This window comes from Sus scrofa, chromosome 13 (assembly GCF_054392235.1).
Source record: "Sus scrofa isolate SSC_HxYL_T2T_F1_AM1 chromosome 13, Sscrofa_HxYL_maternal_Yorkshire_Landrace_v2.0, whole genome shotgun sequence".
NCBI classification, from domain to species: Eukaryota; Metazoa; Chordata; class Mammalia; order Artiodactyla; family Suidae; genus Sus; species Sus scrofa.
Genome location: NC_139395.1, coordinates 121,508,413 through 121,522,922, shown reverse-complemented (window position 1 = coordinate 121,522,922; position 14,510 = coordinate 121,508,413). Strand labels below are relative to the sequence as shown.

General features: G+C 36.5%; 1 long non-coding RNA gene across 1 annotated transcript in view; it reads left to right on the top strand.

Annotated features, from left to right (window-relative positions):
- Nucleotides 1-565: 565 nt before the first annotated feature.
- The window catches only part of LOC146397576 (uncharacterized), a 145,596-nt gene continuing 131,651 nt past the window's right edge, over nucleotides 566-14,510 (top strand). The window contains exon 1 of the long non-coding RNA XR_014824316.1: nucleotides 566-1,497. This is a non-coding gene — a long non-coding RNA (uncharacterized LOC146397576). The remainder of the gene's footprint in view (nucleotides 1,498-14,510) is intronic.

Sequence of the window (14,510 nt, the reverse complement as noted above, 5' to 3'; positions counted from 1 at the left end):
AGTATGTGAGGAAAAATGAGATGATTAACCTAGCTAAGGAAAAAGGTGCAAACAGGCTTAATGAAAGGGCATGGCCGCACAAACAGTTCTGGTTGAATTTCTCACCATTCATTCAATCCCAAGGCATCCCAGAGCATCTGGGGACCTAGCCAACCCTGCAGAGTTCATTCAGATATTCACCAGGGCACTTCCCAAAACTTTAAAGACATGGAAAATATGCTACACGTATAGAAATATAAACCATGCAAAATACAAGTGAATATTCAGAAATAAACCACAAAGCAATACAGCTACTTCGTTCAGCCTTTCAATTCTGTTATTCTGTGCTGCGGTTGGAGGGCTAGAGAGAGGTGGTTGCTGTTTCTTGGCAACCAGTCCTGCTCTAAATTCACACGGTGGACAGCTGATCTAATCCACTAACAGGTGCTGTTCAGTCCAGTGTCTGCTCAAGCCAAGACTAAAATTTTCCAAGACCTCGAGGAAAACATTTTACCCTGACGTAAAGTTCGTGGCTAAATCAGGGTAGTTCAGTCCATTGAACTACTGAACAGTCTGGAGACGAACTGGCATTTAGCGTACACAGGCAATGGGAAAGGCCGCTAATTCTGAGAGAAAGCCAAATGTTGGGTCGCAATTCTAGGAATTCCCCCAGCGGGGGGTGGGGATCCGAAACTGGCCGCTGTACACCGAGGGCAGGAAGAGACTGAAGAAAGAGGCAGCCACTCCAGATTGGTAGGCGGCATCTTAAATAAGCAAGGAAACTTACCTATGAGCTTGTCTTGAGAGACTCCAAGAGAGTAGACCTCCGCACCCACCCGCCAGAATCCTAAAAGTTTATATCGAGGCCTTAAAAGTTTATACAGAGGACTTATACGTCAGTCACGGGTTCAGTCCAGATGGTCTCAACAACTCAGTGCTCTCTCAAAGATGCATCCTGGACAATACCTCCACAGGTGCGCATGCTGGGCAGAAGTACGGTTCCAAGGACCGGGAGCGGAGGAGGAGGAGCTCTGATTGCCGATTGCCGATTTCCGGGTCCAGCTTCCGGGGCAAACCGCGACCTCCTCCTCCCCAAAGACCTTTTCCAGCAGCTGGGGAAATGGGTTATTTGAAGTGTGACAAAGTTACTGACGTGACTGAAGAGCACAATCCACGCTAAATAAGAACGAAACTGAATTGGGAGGAAATTTGACCATAAAATGGATTTAGAAAGGAAAGAAACGTCTGTGTGGACTTGAAACCCACAGTGGGTTTCCTCTGCGTGAGGCCACGCAGGAGGAGACTGCAAAATGAAATCTTGGCTTCTCACTTTGAAAATGCACTGGAATTTAAGGTGTTTGTACCCATTCAATTTTTGCATATTGCCGGTTAGCTACACCACAGAACAGCCCAGGTCAGGAGCATTGGTGTCTGAAAGCTCCAGGAACCTTCTGGCCTTTGCGTCTTTCTGGTTCAACAATCTCACAAGGTTGCTGTAACTTCAAAGAACTGTACCAGGTACTCTTCAACATATTCTTTTTCCTTCTTGTCATTTCCTCCCCCCCCCCTTTTTTTTTGCTAACCAGCTTACTAATATTTGAAATGTCCTTAACTGAACATGATGGCTTGAAATTTTCAAGTCCTCAATGAGGAATGAGTGATTTGGTAGAGTTTTTATGGATAAAAGAGGTTATCCACCTTCACGGAATCTCGGGTAACTAAGTGTGTGTCATTGAATCCTAGTGATTTGGGGTTGGTTTGCTGCTTGGTGAAGAACTAGAGGATACTGGCTGCCTTGAGCCTGGAGAAGGAGGAAGGAGGGAGCAGACTGATTTGCCTAAAGCCTGGTGGCCTTGGCCTTGTTTGCCTTTAGGTGTGAGTAAAGTGTAAAAAAAAAAAAATATATATATATATATATATGTATATACACGCACACACACACATAAAGTAAAAATATATGTATGGATATGTGTGTACATATATACATATGTGTGTGTGTGTGTTTAAATATATGTGTGTGTGTGTGTGTGTGTGTGTATAATATAGTATTAAAGTTGAAAGATTCTGACCCTTTGCAAAGTCTAGGAGTAGTGCTTTCATTCCAATAGATTCCTGACCCAGATTTCTTAAATGGGTTGATAATTTTGTCTTGCACCCCTACTTTGGAGTAAATTTTAACGATCTCTGAGAGCCTCTTTTATTCTATCTCTCCATAGCGTTTTGGCTTCCACTGCTTCAGAGATGTAGAAAGGCACATAGGCAAGGTCAAGGCTAATGGAATTGAGACCATGATTCCAGTTCCTTTCCTCTGCTTTTTGCTCCATCCACTCTTAAAATATTCCTGGTTTTGAGGATAGAATCTGAATTAATGAGTACCTGTGCATATGCACATAGCACAACACAGGCATATGTGGGCTTTAATCCTTTTGGCATTTCTTTGTTCTCAGCACTTTAATTGTTCTCAGCTCTTGAATTGGTCTGTGCTTCCTGGTCAGAGGCAAGTTTGGCTGTGGTCCCTTTGCCACCCCACCATCCATTCTTCTTACCTTGGTAGCTGGGTAAAGTCAGGATTCTGTGAGCCAGGATTCAGTGTGAAGGACCAGCTGGCCACTGGCCAAAATCCCATGGTTTCTTGATCTTTTTATTATTTTTAAAATTTGATATCATAAGAATAACAAATATGACAAAATTTGCATTAAGCCAAGAACTGCCTTTTGGAAGGAATCTTAATACTTATACTTTTTGTTTTTAGACAGCTTAGAAAAGCAAACATCCTATAGCTGGAGAGCAGTTATAATTTTTATATAATATCTATGTTCTGAAGAGTTTCCTCTTTTAATATAAAACTCTCAACAGCCATTTAAATGTCCATAGACATTAGTAAATATATTCCATAAAAACTTCCCAGTAAAGCATTAATTTTGTATATAGCTGAGAGGCTAATATAAGCATATGATCAGTTTTAATGAAGAAGTAACTCACCAACCTCATCTATATATAAAATGGATGAATTAAGAGGAACTACAACATTTTCTTCGATATATTACCAGCTCACAATTTGAGGGCAAATCATTCAGTTATTACACTACCTCTGTAATACTTCCTTTACATATGAAAAATTGATGAACTGTCATTTATATTTTGATGGCTAGAATAAAGAACAAGTCACCACCTTCATCTCACACTCTTCTTTCATAATTTTCACTGTGTTATTTCCCCAAGGATTCAGTGCCAGTATTTCTTTAAATCTATATGTGATGCCAACAGCAAGTAAGCTTTTCTAGTGATTTAAACATAAAGTCCCAAAAGTAAAATTTGACAAAAATTCCAACTGTAAATATTGCTTTTATGCCATTTGATTAAAATCATGTAATTCTCCCTTTTGCTTGGAAATGCACTCATCCTCTTAAGTGGTATTTCTTAGAAAGGCAAGAAAATGTTAAAATAAGAAAAAATGAGTAGTTCTAGGTTTCAATTAACGTTGTCATTATTTTAACACATATTTATTTTTTTCAGAATTTAATTGTCAAATGGTATCAGAAGCAAAATCTAGATATAAATAATTTTTCTTTGTCCTTATTTTAAACTGAAAATATTCCTGGAGACTTGTGTGTGGAAATAAAACAAATAGCTAAAGTGCTTTGTATAATTACAAATAGCTTCATATAGTCAGAACTGACTTGAACAATTTTTCTGTCAACTTGGTAGAATAATTGCCAAATTCATTATTCACTAACTTAACATTTAATTAATAAATGGATTAAGTGTAGCATTTGAAATTATTTCCAAAACCCTTGTATTATCTTTATAAACGACCAAGAAGGAGAGGCCATCGTTTTGAAGAAACAATAGAGTAGGTCTGACTTGCCTTTGACTAAAGGTTCTATCTAATAATTGTATTGTATTTGGATTTGAGAAATCCAAAGCTTTATCTGTTGGGCAAGAATGAAACAATATACTGTTAATATTACTGGAGAAAATATAGTACTATTTCACATCATTATACAGCAACAAATTAACTGGAGGAAATAAAGCTTATTCAAAAACTTTAAAAAGATATTTAAATACCACTTTGAAAAGTGGTCATTTTAGATAAATTAAGACCATTTATGTTTATACCAAATAAAAACAATGACATTTATAAAATAGTTTTTCTTGTTAATGTCTCAACAATTGCAGTATCAACAAATTTCTATCTAATAATGAATAAACTCTAAAATTTGACTTTAGTGTCTGCAGTAGTTTCCTAGGACTGCCATAACAAATTACCACAAACTGAGTGACTTAAAACAATAGAAATTTTACTCTTTCACAACTCTGGAGCCTTGAAGTCTGAAGCCAAGGTGTCTGCAGGGTTCTGAAGGTCACTCTGTTCCATCCCTCCCTTTTGGCTTCTGGTGGTTACTGGCAATCCTTGGTGTTCCTTAGCTTGTAGATGTGTCACTACAGTATCTACCTCTGTCATCACATGGTGTTTTCCCTGTATTATCTCTGTCTTTGTGTAGGCACATCACCTTCCTATAAGGGCAGATCTAATGCAGTGTGAAAATCATCTTAACTAATTATATCTGCAAAGGCTATTCCATGGGTCTGGGCAAATATGATTTATATAACCCAGTACAATGTCTTAACCATTGCAAAGGAAAAATTAACACTTTAAGAAAGTGGCTCAGAACATATTTTTGGTACTTACGTGCTTAAAGTGGCGGTTAAGCAATTTTATTTAGGAGGTATATTATTTAATTTTTATTGAATTTTGTCAGACCGAAGAAGTAGGAAGTAACTTAATAATACTGTTTTTAGGAAATACTGGCATGGTCTTCATACACTTTATTAGGAAAAATCAACAAATATTTATTGAACTTTTCCTATTCTCACTGCACATCTTTGTGGATTATCGGTCTCTCACTTATCTGAAACATGATTACTATTGATTAAAGTGTCTGTCATATCTCTTCTTGACTGCTTGCAGTACCTAAGGAAAGGCATGAAATGTTGGAAAAAGGAAAATAAAAAAGATAGTAATTTTCTTCAAAAGCTTTTAAATAAAGATATACTATTATAAGGAGAGAGGGGCAGTTTGGTAAGTGAGGGCATTACAGGCTACTACTTCCTAGCCAGGTTAGTAAACCTCTCTGCATCTCAGTTTCCTCATCTGTAAATGAAGGCAGTAATATTCATATCTGCCTCAGAAGATCAGTAGGAGGATAAAATGAGTAGGTGCATGAAGAGTATTAAGAACACAGGAAGCTTTGTGTAAGTGTTAACTATTGTTACAAGGAAAACTAGTGTATATAAATATTTAAGAATAATGCAGGACAATATTGGAAAGTCTTTAGGGGCCCAAATATTCTCCAGAAAATGGTTTCCAGAGAACGCGGGATAATTTGGTGTTTATAAACAAGTATTTGTGATGGCAATTGATTTTCTTATAGATAGGAAGTTTGTCTATTTCAGTGTAATGAGTGTTTTTTTTTTTTTTCTTGGATAGTGTTTGAGTTTGTTGTTAAAAGTAAGTCAGAAAAATCAGTAAATGGAAAAATTATTTATAAAATTTTAATTGTATTGGTTTTCCTTTTGGAGGTATTTTTTTAATGTCATGTGGTTTTTTTTTTTTTTTCTCTGTGAGGTCTTCTGACAATGAGAAAAGTCTGGACTTTTTCTCTTTTACCTCACTTAAAACAAAACAAAACAAAAACAAAAAAACCACTGACACCAGCAAAATAGGGCAGTCACCTCGAGCATACTCTGGTCATAGATCTTGTTTCCAAAGAGGAATTCTCTGCTGCTGTTAATTTTTCTGACCAACTACACTTCCTGGGACATCTACTGCCACAGACAAAAACATTTCAGACTAGACCAGTTGAATTTTCATGATTTTAATGTTTTCTTCCCCCGTCCAGCCAATGCTAGTAGGAGAATTGAAATGAAGGCTGGGTGACCACAAATATTGTGTAAGTGCAACTCTGCCGCTGGCTCTTGGGCAGTACTTCTTTTTTTTTTCTTTGCAATGACCAGCAATAATTAAGGGGATGATAGGTGGTTACCATTTGTAGGAAATAAACTGATGTAGTTAAGGCATGCAAAACCTGCTATTTCTGTAATCCAGTGTATTTATTAAGGTGCAGCTGAGCTGGGAAACTTTCTATAAGCCTGGTTCTTCCACTCACTAGAGGGTAGTGGACCAGATATTCCATAGCTACACTTTAACAGTATTTTCTTCCTGAGAAAGATAGGCTGCACAGGGCATCCTTCTTCTATGTGCTTAAATGTGTCTTCATTTTCTTCTACCACACCTACCTCCTGCAAGTCATTTTTATTGTTGCTGTAAAGAAAAGGACCAGACTAAATCGTCCAATATCGTTCCAGGCAAATATGGATTCATGCTCACCCAACTTACTGTATATCAGATTAGATCTTTCAGGATGATCATAATAGATAAAAGCATGTTTGTGAAATGTCTTTAAATGTGTTCTTAAAAACAATGGATTCTGCATCCTCATCCTCATTTCAAGTTTAAAAGAAAACTACATAAAAGGCAAAAAGAGGGAATTATGATATCTATATAAATATAAATGCCTGTGGATGATGTTAAATTCTTTAATGAGGACCCTAATTGTATAATACAGATCTTTGAGATTAAAGGTTTCTAAGGATGACTGATATCCCATTAACTTTTTAATAATGTTATAATACCCCAAGAGGAAATTAGGTCTGTCCCTAAAGATCATTAGAAAAGTCTGCCTATTTTTTCTACATTTTCATCACAGCGACTTGATTCTAAGAGTCTTTTATGGTTGTTTCAGGAAAATGGTTTATTGTAAGTCCCATTCATTTATGGGCATAAGATCATTTAAGTGCAGATTTCCCTGTTGCTGGAAGTATCCCTCTTATAATTCTAGCAAATGTCCCCAATTTTATAAAATGATAATGAGAGTTTAATGGCTCTCTTCACCCTCGGGAAAAAAAAAAGGTTTCTAGTACATTAAAAATATAAGGACTTTGCTTTCTCTGAAAAGACAAAAGCTAAAATTGACCTCATTCTCAAACTTTAATCCACCAATGGTTAATTGGATATTATACTTAGCATGTTGCAGTCTGTTTTCAAGGAGCCCCAAACTCACTGAATAAAAACCAACAGGGGGAAGGAGAGAGGAGAGAATCATAACTTAAAGCATGAAGAAAGTTTACTGGGAGTTCCCGTCGTGGTTTAGTGGTTAATAAATAGGACTAGGAACTATGAGGTTGCACGTTCAATCCCTGGCCTTGCTCAGTGGGTTAAGGATCCTGTGTTGCTGTGGCTGTGGTGTAGGCCGCTGGTTACAGCTCTGATTAGACCCCTAGCCTGGGAACCTCCATATGCTGCAGGAGCGACCTTAGAAAAGGCAAAAAGGCAAAAAGGCAAAAAAAAAAAAAAAGAGAGAGAGAGAGAGAGAGTTTACTGTAATTCAAAAGAAAATTAACAGCCTTTCACAGGATAGACTCGGTCATATGGATATAGACTTGTGTTGTTTGCTATACCTAGGGCACTGGCTTGAACCGGGGTGGGCAAAAGAAGGTTATGAGTGTGGTGAGAGGCAGGGGCTTGGGGAAAGGTACAGGTTGCTTGAGCAGAGTAAAAGTTACAGGGAAAGCTCAGCTGCCTTAGAATAACAGCTGGAATCTTTGAAGCAATGTCCAATAAACAGGTCAATATTCAATGAGTATTTGTTGAATGTATGAATGGATGGCTCACAGCAATCAGATCCTCTCTTAGTGCTTTGCTAATGCTAACACATTGATTAGGAAATGATATTTGAATTTAGAGGTAAAAATGATAAATTAGAACAGGCTTTCTGATTTTTTTGAGATCATAAAATAGAAAAGAAGAAAACATGCACGTATGCTTCCTTTTCCTTTGAGTAAGCCATTGAGATTCAGATTCTTTCAAATATTAGAAATGACAATATTTGTTCTGCTTTGCTCACCTGACTATTTGAGGATCAAATGAGAGACTCGATAAGGATATATTATACAAACATATTGGATTATTACTCTGAGGGAATGCTAATGATCTCCTTTAGAAGGCTTTTTCTTGTTGAACAAATGATCCAATCTCTACACAGGGAGAAGGAGATGCAGTGCAGAGATGCAATACAGAGATGCATGGCAGCTGTATGTGTACATGCTATTAGTGGAATAGCATGGATCAGTGGACCTGAACTTCACAGGGTGCATTAGATTCACCTGGACAACTTTTATAACACACTTGTGTCTGTGTCTTGCTTCAAGAAATCCTTATTTAATTAGGCTGGATAGGGTTCAGGCATTGGTATGATTCTAAAGCTCCCGAGATGATTCTATTTGTGGTAGAGTTGAGAACTACTATTCTCTCCAGTTGGTGGTGGAGAGAAATAGAAGAGGGAAGGGTGCAGAGCCTGCAATTTTTTCCTATGTTAATTCAGCAGGTATTTACTAAATACCTACTCTGTGTCAGACACTGTCCTAGATGCTTGGCACATATTGGTGGTTAACACAAACAAAACCTCTACCTTCCTCTTGAGTTTCTTCTAGTTGGGAGAGGCAAACAATGGATAAATACATATTTATTTGATTTTTAAGGCACATTTATTTTCCATAATTTAATATCTCTAAAATTATTAAGCAGTTTACAGCAGATGTCATGAGAAAGCATTGCAATATATAGTTATTAGACAATTTTTTTTTCTTTTTACAGTTGTACCTGTGGCACATGGAAATTCCCAGGCTAGGAGTCAAATTGGAACTGCAGCTGCAGACCTACACCACACCAGGGCAACATGTATCTGTGACCTACACCAAAGCTTGCAGCAATGTTGGATCCTTAACCCAATGATCACGGCCAGAGATTGAGTCTGCATCCTTATGGACACTATGTTAGGTTCTAAACCTGCTGAGCCACAACAGGAACTCTGACAATTTTTTTTTCTTAATGGTAAATGGAATAATAATGCATTTTATAATCTTTGAGATCTCAAAGTCAATGGAATATAGTAATGCAATATAATTTCATATAGAGTCAAGGAAAACAACCTCCCTGTAATCAACAAAATGTCATCACATAATTCAGAAGTTAGAAAGTTCAACTAGGAGTTACCGTTGTAGCTCAGTAGTTAATGAATCCGACTAGTATCCATGAGGACGCAGGTTTGATCCCTGACTTCACTCAGTGGGTTAAGGATCCAGTGTTGCCATGAGCTGTGGTGTAGGTCACAGACATGGCTTAGATCTGCCATTGCTGTGGCTCTGGTGTAAGCTGGCAGCTGTAGCTCTGATTAGACCCCTAGCCTGGGAACCTCCATATGATGCGGATGTGGCCCTAAAAAGACAATCATTATTGCATTACTCATCTAGATAAACACTCTGGTCCCTTCATTGATGTTTTACTTCCCTGGATCAACACTGTAATCCCTCAGGAGTTTGTACATATTTTACTGAACAAATATTGTACACTTTTCAAATATGTATTATTAGTTTTGGGACACGATTCTCCGTGAATCTCTCATGCTCCTCCACATCTTGAAAAGTAAGGCAACAACTGCCATTTGTTTCACTTATCTTTTCAAGAGCGTTTGCACTGCAAACAGCTTTGGAGGATAGTGATAGTGTTCCCCTCCAGAGCAAAGGGCAGGCATGCTTACTGCACAGTATATCAGAGTTAACAGCTCCATCTGAAACAAAGGACAGGCATTTTCTTGCCCATTATAAAAGATTCAGATTCCCTACACTCAGAGTTCCTCTCCTATAACACATCCTGCTGCATGTTCAGGTATCATCTGACCCCCTTTGCATTGCCCTTTGGGCTTAGGGAACCATCACAAAAGATGTTGATACTCTTTTGCTGCTACTACTGTGGCTATGAGTAATAAACTATTTTTATTATAAAAAAAATTAAAAACAGCTAAAATGCCAGGGACGGGAGAATGATTAGGCAAATTTCTGCACCTCAGACTTTTTAATCTAAGTATTCAAGCATGTGACTTCTCACCATGGCTTTGCTAGAGCTATCCTTTTACAAACTAAAATGTGTAATATAAGTCTAGTGTGGACACATGAAAGCACTTCCAGAGATGTAAGCTGCTTGACCCTCAGAGATAAATAGTAGGTCAATTTAAATTTAAATATAGTTGAGAGTAGGAAAGAAGAATTATAGTGGTTTTATTGTGTAATTTGTCACAGGATATCATGCAAAAATAAATCTATTGTGTTTCTCACAATACTATTATTATAAAAAATTAAAAACAGCTAAAATACCAAGGACAGGAGAATAATTAGGCAAATTGCTGCACTTCAGACTTTGGGATACTGTGTAGTAGTTTACACCAGTGTTTAGAAAAAATATTCGTGTTATATATATTTTTTATTATATATATTTCTATACGTGTATATAGTAGGTACATAATAAATTATTATCATCAACATATTAATGATAGTTAAAAAACCAAAAATATTAACCATTTATTCATTCTACAAATAGTTTATTGAGAATACAGTGCCTAGGCACTAAATGTCAATTTAACATCCATGACAGTGAAACTTTTCTTCTTTATTTCCATATTCTCAAAGCCTAGAATAGTGCTTGGCATGTTTTTTAGGAGCTCAGTAAGTATTTATTAAGTGATTTCAGTCAATCCATACGACAGTATATGAGATAACTGTTTTTTTTGTTGTTGTTGTTGTTTTGTCTTTCTAGGGCCGCACCTGTGGCATGTGGAGGTTCCCAGGCTAGGGGACTAATTGGAGCTGTAGCTGCTGGCATACACCACAACCACAGCAATGCAGGATCCGAGCCACATCTGCGACCTACACCACAGCTCACGGCTTAACCCACTGAGCGAGACCAGGGATCGAACCCTCAACCTCATGGTTCCTAGTTGGATTCGTTAACCATTAAGCCAAGAAGAGAACTCTTGAGATAACTTTAAATTGTCCATAATTTTATTTAAAATACTTTATCATAGGCATTGAACTATAAGCATGTGTACATTAGTTTTTATTTCTAATCCAAACAAACTTGATCAGCAGTTCAATATTCAAAGCAGAAATACACATTCCATAAGTGATTGATAGTAGTTGAAAGGTATTGATCAGGAATCTATACTCCAGGGTTATCCATACCAGTTTTCATATATCACTGTTTGATTTTTTAAATTAGAGAGTTCGTCAGTTAACATAAGAAGTGTTAGTGGTAATTTCTCATGAGTGAAATGAATGATGTTCCAACTATGTTGATCTGTTATAAATACTTTAGAGACACCTGTAAGTTTGCCTGAATGATGTATGATATCTGGAAAGCCCTGCAGCCTAACATCTCTGGAATAGTGTTTTAGATATCATTATTTATTCCAACTAGAGGAATGGTTGATCTTCATCTTAGAAGAGTGTTAGCATCTTTGCCTTGGAGTTTAACTTCCAGGAAAACTGCTGAGAGGTTACCTAAAGAGATAGAGAACTAGTGTTCCTGATCGTCATGAAATATCCGTATGTTTGACAGACACCAGTCTGAGCCATGCTCTCATTGCTACCCATCCCCTGACAGCCAGGTAGTTGGAGAGGAGTCCTGATTATGGCAGATCACCAATATTCACCCAAAAGAACCTAACAATTGTGAGGATACACATTCAGTTAGGTCAGATCACAACAGACAAATGCCAGTATTACCCCCATTTTATAGATGAGAACCTAAGGCTTAGAGAAGTAAGTCTTGACAAAAATAAGCCAGAGGCAGAGCTGAGATGGGAGTTTAAATATCATTCTAACATCCTTTTACTTGCACTTAAGGCTAGTGAAAAAAAAAAAAAAAGGTGATACCAAATTGTATTATTTTGTGGGAGAGAAATAACACCAAACCAAAAGTTATGCATTAAAAACCCAGAAGGAATTATGCCAAATTAGTGCTAATAGTAGTTTTATGAGCAATTATTTTTCTACTTTTCCATATGATACAAAATTTTTTGCAGCTAGCGATTTTACAATTATAAAGAGAAAAAAACACCTAGACTTTATTTGTTTTCTTTAGAAACATTTCTGGCTGGAGCAAACTGTTCTATCAATATTCCTCAAAATAGAACATGTAGAGATAAAAATACATACATAGGCCAAATAAAATTCTTCTTATGTAATAGTCCCAAAATATATTTATGCTATTGACAGAATTTTTGAAATTCACCCAGAATCCCAATGTATTATTTTTTCTTTTGTTAGTCTTTTTTCATTTTCTAAAATTAATTTCTTAAAAACAGAATATTGATTTTATTGACTAAAATATAGTGTTACTCATTATTATTTCCAACTCACATCAGAAGACAGTGTTGAAAAGGAATAAAAATAAATCAGACCTCCACGTTCTATGTTAAATTTCCTTTTGCATAGTTTATGTGAATAGGATAATAAAAAACAATGCAAATCTTTCTAAGGACACCCAGGATGAAAAAGGAGGTTATATTTATGTTTTCTGTTGTTGTTAATAATGTGAGAGCTCTAGTGTGTTTCATTTAAATGCTGTTTGGATTTTCTAAGCTGATGAATTGGAACATTATAAATATGTATGTGACTGACACTATGGATGAAAAATGCCAGTATAGTAGCAATCATTATCCAAAATTGTTTTTAGTGGAGCAGTTGCTCACTAAGTTTTGCATTAAGTACCTTTGCAATATGTAAGATATTTTTAAATGTAGGCTTTTGGTTAGGCTAAGCAAAAAGAAAAAAAAAGTAAGCCAATATGATAGTAGGATTTTGTTCGTAAAGTAAGGAATGGGTGGAATAACACCCTCTCTTTTTCTGATTCTTCTTTCCGTCTCTCTCTCTCTCTCTGTGGTTGAACCACATTTTTGTATTATTTTGATTTACTCTTTATGCTTGCTCTCTAATGTTTGAGACGTGCTCTGATCTTGGTAACAAAAAACAACTACAAAAATGTTACAATTCCAATTTCTAGAAACGCACTATGTTACCTAGACAGTGTCATTTGGACTGTTGCTATTTCTTCAATAAAAAAGTAAATCAGTACATTAATTATTGTTATTAACCTAATATAATAACAGGTTCATAATAATGAAGATCTATTTTTTGGGTGTGGTAGTGGTGGATATAAAATATGGAGGAACTCATTTGAGACAGACAAAGAAAGGAATAAAGTTGCCTATAGCACTGCCAGGGAAGGAGACTCTAGCCTTGGTGGGGTTCAACATATTGGTAGGCACGTACCTCTGGCCAAGATGGGTCACTGAAGTCTCTAGCATTGCTTAGATTCCAAAGATTTTAAAGCTGCATGTTCTAGAATGTGAGAATATAAGCCAGGGAACATTATAAGCCAATCTTTGGCCTGTTAGAGTTAAAAACATCAACTGGACTGCCTGGGATGCTAACTAGCTTCTCACTATTTTATTGTGCTGTTCCCCTTTGAAGCTCTTCCACATAAAGCAAGCATTTTGCTATAAATATTGTCAGAGCACTTGGGTTCCATTAAAAAGCTGCTAAAGGAGCCATCATGACTCAGCCATAACAAATCTAACTATTATCCATGAGGATATGGGTTTGATCCCTGGCTTTGCTCAGTGGGTAGGGGATCTGGCGTTGCCGTGAGTTATGGTATAGGTCACAGATGCGGCTCAGATCTGGCATTGCTATGGCTGTGGTGTAGGCTTGCATCTGTAGCTCTCATTTGACCCCTAGCCATATACCTCAGGTGTGGCCCTAAAGAAGCTTAAAAAAAAAAATGCTGCTTAATATTTACCAAACCTAAAAAAGGAAATAATTATTATACCATAAATGAAAATTACACTGTTTTTTGCTTAAATAACTATAGAAGAAAGGTACTTTATCTTTTAGGTATAAATGTATTTGAGTAGTTTTTGAACTAACAGTAGCAATGGACTTGCTTTCTGTTTTATGAAAATTGGAAGAAGCTTCAAATTATAACTAATTTGTATCTTGGGTCCTCTTAGGAGAACTAACAACAATTTTTAAATGTTTTATAAGTTTCTTTAACTTATTTTTAAGATAGCTTTTGTGTGTATTGCATTATTTGTTTTGAAAGAAGATGACTTTCCATTTCCCCAAACATGTCTTAAACTGTATTGTGCCATAATTAGTTTTTGCATATTTCTTTCTGAGTACACCGTTAAATTCCTTGATGGGAGAGATGATTTCTGAATTTTTTAATCTTTATAATACCAATAATAGAGTCCTGTATCTAGCTGGACTTCAACAAATACTTGCTAAATTTAATTGAATTTACAGATTTAAAAAGAAAGGAAGGACAGAGAGAAGGAGGAGAGGAAGGAAGGAGAAGATAGGGAGGGAGGGAACGAGATTGAGAAAGACAGTATTTAAGAAGGAGAGGGAAGTAAAGAAGTTGGAGAGAGCCAGACAAAGGCAACCATGATAGTAAGAGGGGGAAAATGCCCTTTTAAAAAAGGTCAAACAAACTGGGATTATTTTGCTTATAAAATAACCTCATTATTAGTTTCACATGTGAAAAATTAAGATGGGCTTCCAGGGTAACAGGC